Source organism: Prinia subflava, chromosome 10 (genome assembly GCF_021018805.1).
Source record: "Prinia subflava isolate CZ2003 ecotype Zambia chromosome 10, Cam_Psub_1.2, whole genome shotgun sequence".
Lineage (NCBI taxonomy): Eukaryota > Metazoa > Chordata > Aves > Passeriformes > Cisticolidae > Prinia > Prinia subflava.
In genome coordinates, this window is record NC_086256.1 from 14,194,796 (window position 1) to 14,203,229 (window position 8,434).

Genomic DNA, 8,434 nt, shown 5'->3' on the forward strand with positions numbered 1-8,434 from the left:
GCTCTCCCAAGCTTGATAGTTCTTGGGGGTTTTTGTGAGAAAGGACAGCAAACAATCTCTATGCACCAGTTCTGCACCACTTGGTGTTTCCCATCCCACCATGCAGACCTCCAGCAGTTATCACATATTGCATATTCTACAGGTGAGTTGAGCTAACAGCTTGCTCTTTTACTTGCAGGCAAATACATCAAAACTTGTCAAGTGCCAAAAGCACACCCTGTCTAAAAGGGTCTTTTCCTCATTGCAGTTTAGTTAATTGCCTCAGTTCAACCTACAGTGGCCACAAAGATCACAAACTGATGGACTATGAACTGCATTTTCCTCTACCACTCTTGAGTAAACATTCAAGATTTTTCTCCATTTTTGAGTAGGAAAATCCTGTTCAAAAAAATCTTAAAGGATTTGGAACTTTAGTTTAATTTTTTTCAAATGCAAAAGTACACTTTAAGAATTCGTCCCAATACATAACATCATGAACTTTGTCTATATTACAGTTTGCATATTTTAATTGATTATAAATTCCTCTATGAAAGTATAACTCCTACCAAGTCAGAATATGTTCTTCACTGTTGTTTAAATAAAAGTCAAGAATTTGCATTAGTATGTAGGAATATGTTACACTAGCTACCTGAATAAAGAGTTAGTGAAATAAAATATCACCTAGGTAATGTCTTCAACAAAAGGTTTGGCTAGTTGTAAGCTAGCATGCTTTAATGGTTGTTATTTTATTGGAATCTTGTTTGCTTCAATAAATTCACTGAAAATTTGTATATTCATAATTAAACTTAATATCAGTTATTTAAGTCAAGGATTTTGCTGATTGAAACTGTGATTAAAATTAGCTTTAAGTAATTTTGATTAAAAATTAAATCTTGACTGCAAATCAGCTCTAAGTTGAGTTACTCATTATTAATGCAAATATTTCTGAAGGAAAATAGGCATAGTATTTTAATTATAAAATAATTATAAAATTTAGCCTTGCAAGCCATAATGCGATTCATGGCACACCCCCAGGGTTTTCTGCCTCTTCCCTGTCCATTAAAAACCAAGATGTTTCAATGCATTGGCTGGCATCAGTTTGGGGGACTTTGATGGCTTCTGCTCTGTTTCTGTACAAATGCAATAGGGAGGGAGCAGACAGGCCTGGGCTGGCACAGAAAGCTACTGTGAGAGGATGCAAAAGAACTTTAGAGATGGACTGAAAGGTCCTGAGAGCAAAACTGAGCCTGCAAGGAGAACGACAGTGGTGAAGCCCATCAGCAGGGCAGAAAGTCATCTTAGGGGCGAGAGAGGGTGTTTGCCCAGGCAGAACAGCAGCCTGGTTTACTGCTGGTTTTCCTGAGCTGGCACAGGAATTCCTGTGCAGAATTTCAGGGTAGTTCAACACCCAAAATGATACACCCTGGAACAGGAGAGATCACAGAGCCAGTACAGTCCGGGCAGGTCTGTGAGGTGGTGCAGAGGAGCAAGCTGTGCCCAGGCTCAGCCTGCAGCGCAGGCAGGCTGCCAGCTCTGCCTGAGCACTTTGCCTCCTGGCTCCCCTTCTCCATTAGCAAAGACCAAGTATTAAATACAGAGCTCTAAGAGGTTTTGAAACTTATTACAGAAGTTGCCCTGCAGAAAGCTGAATTTATCACACAGAGTGGTCACAGGCACAGGTGGCAGAACAAGGAAGAGAGTCACTTGAAATACTCTCTTCACATTCTGATTGTCACTGCAGAGAAATATCAGCAGCAAATGCCTACCTGCACATATTCCTTCAGCTTTTTAAATTTACCCTACAAGCACCTATTGATAGAGCACCACAGAAGGAGTGTCTGGAGGCTTGCAGCCTGTGCAGCCCCTGCCAAGGGCTCCCCACAGAATTGCATTTCCCTGCCACAGGCAGACACAGACCCCCTCTGCCCTGTCCTCTTCTTCTGGATAAATCACTGCTGCTGCTTTGCTCTTCTCATTGCTGGAAAGCTCTCTCTCACCTTATTCCCCAGAGGAAGGCACAGAAGGAAACCGGGGTGCTGGGCAGCCAAAGCTATAGATACCAGCAGCAGCAGTTCAGAATGGAACTGGTTCCTGGTTCCCCTCCACACCCTGCTGCATATATGGCCACGGAGGGAAACACAACCACATGATTGCACAGTAACCCAAGAAACCCATCCAGGTTACCTCAGCTTAGAAAGAAATACCATTGCAGAAAAGGGTGTGTAACACAGCAGAAGCCAAAAATGTTAATGTGTAACTGTAAGGAAGAGTTTTGTGAGGTAAGTGCTCTGGCTCACTGTTAATTGTCTTTAATAGTTTATTGATATTATAACCAAAATCAGTCTAGAGAAACAAACTGAAAGGAAGCACAGAGAATATAAAATTATGCATACAAATATATCTAACTAAAACCTTTTTTTAATCTGATACTTCTAGAGGATGTAATTGAAGCCAACATTCATTTAACAGGTTTTGCAGAGACAAATTATCTCAGAAATGCAACTGTTTTACATTTTGTTTATTACAGAAATCATGCAGGCACTGCCTGTACTTGAAACAGCATGGTACACAGTACACTTCAAGGACCCAAGAATGTAATTTTTCAAAAACAATTTTTAAATGTAGCTTTACAAATTGAAAAAAAAAAAAAAAAGGTTATTACTAAAAAACTTTGAGGCCAAAAGAATAAGTTCCTCAACTTGAGAACTTGCTTATGAGTAATGGAATCTACTGGTGGTTGTGTTTGGCTCTATCTTTTTTCTTTAACTGAAATATCTGCAAGTTCAGATAACTGGCTGAACTCAAATTAATCACTCCCAAGCAGCATTACCCCATTACCTGTTAGACTAAGGAGAGCAAAGTGCCACATCCATCTTCTCTCTAAGCCTGTTTCACCTACATAATGTTAACTTCTGGAAGTACAGCAGCACTCATACTTCCACCATGGTTCTGGATATTTCCAGTCCATTTCTGTGCTATCATCTTTTGGACTGGGAAGGGAGTGTGGCAAAAGGAATGACGGTGACTCTTTGGCAACCCTTAAGTAACTGTGGTGGAAACATTTAAGGGTTTTATTTATTATACTTTCTGCATAAAAAACTAATGCTATATGGTACAAATAGAGAGCCTCAAGAAAAGTATTAAACCTACCAAAAATGTAGAACCTCAAGACTAAATATTTAAAATTGCAGAGAGAGGAAGTAGTACCGCCAGCCACGAACCACAGAGCTCTGTACACACAGTCTGATAAGAGGCTTAAAAATCACTGCCAGGATTTTTCACTGACACACAAGTGTCACCCTGTGCATGGAAGTGACAGCACTGTTCCTCTGCAAACTGCTGCAGACTGACACCAACAGCTGAACTGTGAAACAGAGATACAGGGGAACCTCCACCAAGGTACTACAAAGCTCAGGCTCCAGCCCCCGAAATCCCCTTAGTACAAAGCTGCTCTGATGCACTAAATTGCTTCTGAAAGCTCTGATACATTGCAGAAATTTGTCAGGGACAGATAGCAAGTAACTCACTAGTTACCACAAGTTTAGACTTCAGACTTTGGTAATTTAAGACTTTCTGAAATTATGGTTTGCTAGATCTATATATGGAGTTCAAACTAAAAACTTTGCTGCAAAGCCTTCATTTAGTCTCCTTTAAGTGTGGTTCTGGAAGGAGCTGGCAGGTCATCCTATAATGGGGAAACAGACACAGCATTTAAAGTATTTAAAAGTCATTCAAACAGCCTATACATTGTGAAACATGCCTAGAAGAAAATACCTGTTCTGCTTCTAAAGTAAGTTTCCTGTTTCTGCAGAACTTCCAGGTCCTCGCACTGATCACTACCAGCTCCATTTTACCATTTAACAAATCAGCTTTCTTTCACAAAACCTACAGACTGTGGATACAGACTATCACAGCACAGTCCCAAACAACGCAACTTTTACTGTTTATTTTCAGCACATACTGACGAGGACTTAAGCCACACCACTGCTGATTAAAACCAGTCACTTGACTACATCTGATCAGTTAAGAGATTCAGAGCCTGGGTTTGCAAGCAAATGTGTCAGTGGAACTGCTGGAAATAGTTATTATTAGCACACTCCAAGACATATTTGCTTGAGAGAAGTTGTCCTAATGGCATAATAGTAGAATTCAGGTATGTCAGTCTTTAAGATTAATACCCAAGGGAAATATATTCTCTACAGTGTCAAATAATATACTTCAGAGATTTTATTTCATTATCTGATAGCATAAAGCCTATGCTGGAAGATATTACTCAATGGTTAATGGTCAGTGTAGTACAGGAGGATAAGGACACAGCCAGCCTAATTTGTCTGAAACTTTCACCTAGCATTCTGAAAAAAAGCTAAATACATCTCAGCTTTACATGGTGGTAGGAACTGCTGCTTCTTTACTGATTATGCAAATTTGGTTTATGGGGTTGATTTGTTTGTTTGCTTTCAGTTTAATTTTCAGTACAAAGATAAGCCTAGTGAAATCAGATTTTTCACCATATAACTGGATTTGAGTTGTGCTTTCTACTGCACCTTTTAGAAGACCATAAGATGCAAGAAACCACACATTCAGCACAGCTTAAAGAACAAAGCAACAGCAATGCAGCTTACCAGTCTGCAACAAGAGATGTTCTTTCTAGACTCAGATAGGAGAGCAGTCTTAAGTACATGGTCTATGGAAACAAAACTGCTTCTTCTCCTCCCCTCCCGCCCCGACTTTGTTTCCTTAAGGGAAAGAACTTCTCATGCAAAGTAATGGCAGTGGATTTTTTCGGTGTCTCGCGTAGATTAACACCGTATTGAAACCCCACTAGCAGCAGACTCTTTGCGGATGCCCGCAGTCCCTCCCAGCTGCCCGCGCCCGCAGGGCTGTGCAAACGGAGTCTCGGATGGATGGAAACTCACATTTGGACGCGCGTGTCCGTGTCCGCGCACACCGCCACGGCTCCGGCACGGGGCGGCAGCGGCGGCGCTGCCCCGCCGGGCTCGGGCTGCGCTCCGGGCGCCGCCGCTCCGCTCTCGGGCACGGCCCGGGGCTGCGGCACCGCCGCAAAGGCTTTCACACAACTGCAAAAAGTTTTGCCGGCCCGACTCCCCGGAGGAAAGGCGCATTCCTCCCGCGGCTCGTCCAGCCCGCAGCGCTGCCCCCTTCACCGAGCCGCCGCCCCGGTGCTCGCCCGCCCACCCCGGCCCCACTCACCGGCAGCCCCGGCGCGGAGCGCAGCAGCGCCAGCGCCGCCGCCACCGCGGGCCCGCCCCGCCGGCCCGAGCCCGGCCTTAACCCCGCCCGCCCCGCACCTGCCCCGGCCCGAGAACCGGAGAGCCCGGGCAGCCTTTGTCTCCTCCCGGGCCAAGGTTCGGCTCTCTCTCCCCCGGCACGGGCGGCTGTGGAGAGCGCTAGAGCGACCCCCGAGCGAGAGGGAGCTGCGCTAGTCCAAAGGGCTGTGCTGCCCGGAAAGCCCAGCAGGAGGGTCACCATCACTCACACATTAGGAAACAAACTCAAAACCGGATAAAATGTCAATAACTTGTGCGAATAGATCAGAACAGTACAGACAGGTAGAGCACCACACGGAGCTGTTCTTTGAAACACAGCGTAAAAAGCAAACAAGAACCACTTCAGACCAAACAGAGAAACTGTGATACAGAAACTCGGCGGCTCATGCCACCTCCAAGGGGCAGGACTGAGCACACACAACTTGGCAATCAAAGAGAAGTCAGACTCAAAAGTAGATGGTAGTACAAAATAAAATTTACCTGAAGCCTGTGATCAAATGGATCTGACCCATTGCTACTTACCTGAATCACTTACTGAGGCCAGGCTTATGTCCACATAGCACAGACCTAGGCACAGGTCTGCTCAGAGCTGAAGAACTGCCAAAAGAACATCTCAGCAGAAGATCTCTGCCCCACTTCTCAGAAATCCTAGTAACAATTACAGCATGAATCTTCGGGTGTTAAAGCCTAGGTACAGCATTGCATGTGAATATGACATGCCAAACAGACTCCATTCCAATTTTTTTTTCTGTTTTAACAAAAAACAAAACAAAACAAAAACCCAAACAAAAAAACAACAACAACACACACCTCAGAATAAGAGCCCAAGATCTTACTGGCCCTGTTCCCCCCACTTCAATGCTCACCTTGAGGATGGTTCAGGAAATTTTCTTCTTTTCCTTTCTATCCATGTCTTTCTAATACAAGCTCCTCACTGTCTCATCCATTTCTATCCTCCTTTTTGTTAAGTCCTATAAGCAATTAGCAAAAGCTTCTTATTCCCAGAGAACAAGACTATGAAGGGCAGCAGCCCTTTTTCAGAGCACTTTGTGAGAGTTTATGTTTCAGTTCTGCTTCCATTACTGTGCATCACCTCCTTAGCAGCTGGAGTGGGACCACCTATCAGCCAGCAACTGTGTTCAAATCTGTATTAATGTGCAGAATTCAGAGTCAACATATGCCAGATCTGTTAAGTTTCACCTCTGTGGAATAGAGAGACAGTAATAGCCTCCAGCAAGTGTCTCTTATCTTTTCTTCCAAGAGAAAAAAAAAAAAAAAACAAACCAGAACACCAGATGGTGAAGATAAAAATTGGTTTCCACAGCACATTAGTGGCCTGCTCTAATATGGTAGGGCTGAAGCAGCAGTCTGGCTAGCAAGCCTTTCATATGAATTCAAACCATAAAAAAAAAAAAATCTAAATCAATGCCGGACAAGAAAGCTTTATGACTCCACTACAGAAATTAAGTCTTAAAATCAGTTAAGAATTATTAAGTATTCTCTGCATTCCTTTTGCTGATAATGCTTTCCCTCATTCCCTGAGGGATTCTCTCACAAATGAGTATTTATCTGAGCAATGGTTTTGGCAGATCACATTAAGAAAGGGTTGGGGCTTGAGTGAGGAGCCAGGGCTCCTGCCCCACGGCTCTGTCAGGGCTATGGATAGAGGCACCCGGACTCAGGAGGTGATGAGCCTGGTACATCATTCATACACTATGACACTAATTATCACACACATGCTTTAGCATCTGCTTGTGCTAGGTTTCAGTTTCTAACCCAAGATTTCTCCAACTACTGGGAGAGGGCAGAGCAGTAAGGAACACACAATTCATATTCAGACATGATGGAAGTGTTTGATTAGAAAGAGGCACTCCACAAAGCTAACCAGTAAAATAGCAGCAATTTCAGAGAACACCAGCATCCTGTAACATAACTGAGCAGATTTGCACATTGTAAGGGGTAGAGGGAACTTGGCAATCAGTTAAAGCTGATCCTTCTGCAGTCTGCAGAAGAGTTTTGGGTTATCCAGGGCCCCAGAGCGTACCTCAAAAGACTAACATTACCCCAAACAAATTCTGCAGATAAACACCAGGAGAAAAGTTGACTCTTCTATCAACAGTGGAAGATAGTAATACTCTGTTCTAGACCACACAATTGATGAAAAGATAATTACAGAAAATCTTAAGATTTAAGTTCAGAGCACAGTGTCTTGGTAGCAACTTCAGTTATAGCTACAGGCTGTAGTGAGATTAGGCCACAGCATAGACTGGGATGGGAAAAAAGATCATTGTCCCAAATGCAGTTCAGCAATAGAAGCATTAGAATGTGCAGAGCCTGGATGCATCAAAATCCTGACACCAAACAATCTGTTCTAGACACCTAGCTGCAGCCTAAGCAAGGCAAAATGCCATCCACTTTCAACTACAACAAAAAAAGTTTAATTGTCACAAAGGTAAACACTAGGCAGGAGATTAAAATAAACAAAACAGGGGAAAAAAGTTACCATTCATCTCATTCATAGCAGGGCAGCATTTTGAATTGCCTTTGCCACTTGAAACCTTACCGAACCAGAACCTGCAGAGAACACCATTAGTAGTTCAGAACACACAGCAAGACCAAGTCCTAGCCAACACACTGACATCATCAACTAAAGAGTGAGGTTTTTTAGAGAGCAAATAGTGGAGAGACAAAAGTGGAGCATCTAATATAACAATAGACCATCACTCCTGAAAGTTTCCAGAAATACCTGGTTAACATTCACACACTATTACCCTGGAGGTGTTTTCAAGTTTCTCAAAGTCCTCTGTTCTCATTAAAAAAACTTTATAATGAGTCAAGGGGAAAGTACAGACATTATAGTTGACAATCCCAAAGACAGGTAGAAAGTCAACTGCAAGACTCAGTTACTACATTTTCTTCCATTTAACAAGGGCCTGAAATAGATATAAAATTCCATGGCACTATTTTTGCCTGAATTTTTCCTCTGGATTATGACAATGCAACAGCATAATACTACCAAAAAACCCCAAACAAAACAAACAAACAAATGACACACACACACACAAATATTTCCAGCATCCTTCAGATAACACTTACCATGAAAGTTTCCAACCATGCAAAAAAGTATTTAACTATAGCTCAAGCAGTAAGTTTAATCTGGACACAGT

At 42.9% G+C, this 8,434-nt stretch overlaps 1 protein-coding gene across 5 annotated transcripts in view; it reads right to left on the reverse strand.

Annotated features, from left to right (window-relative positions):
• LPAR3 (lysophosphatidic acid receptor 3) overlaps positions 1-5,282 on the reverse strand; it is a 37,476-nt gene extending 32,194 nt beyond the window's left edge. For 2 of the 5 annotated variants that reach the window (XM_063407405.1, XM_063407403.1), the window contains exon 1: positions 4,896-5,184. The gene's annotated coding sequence lies outside the window, so the exon portion shown is untranslated. The other 3 variants (XM_063407404.1, XM_063407407.1, XM_063407406.1) reach the window with 3 other exon arrangements.
• Positions 5,283-8,434: the final 3,152 nt, after the last annotated feature.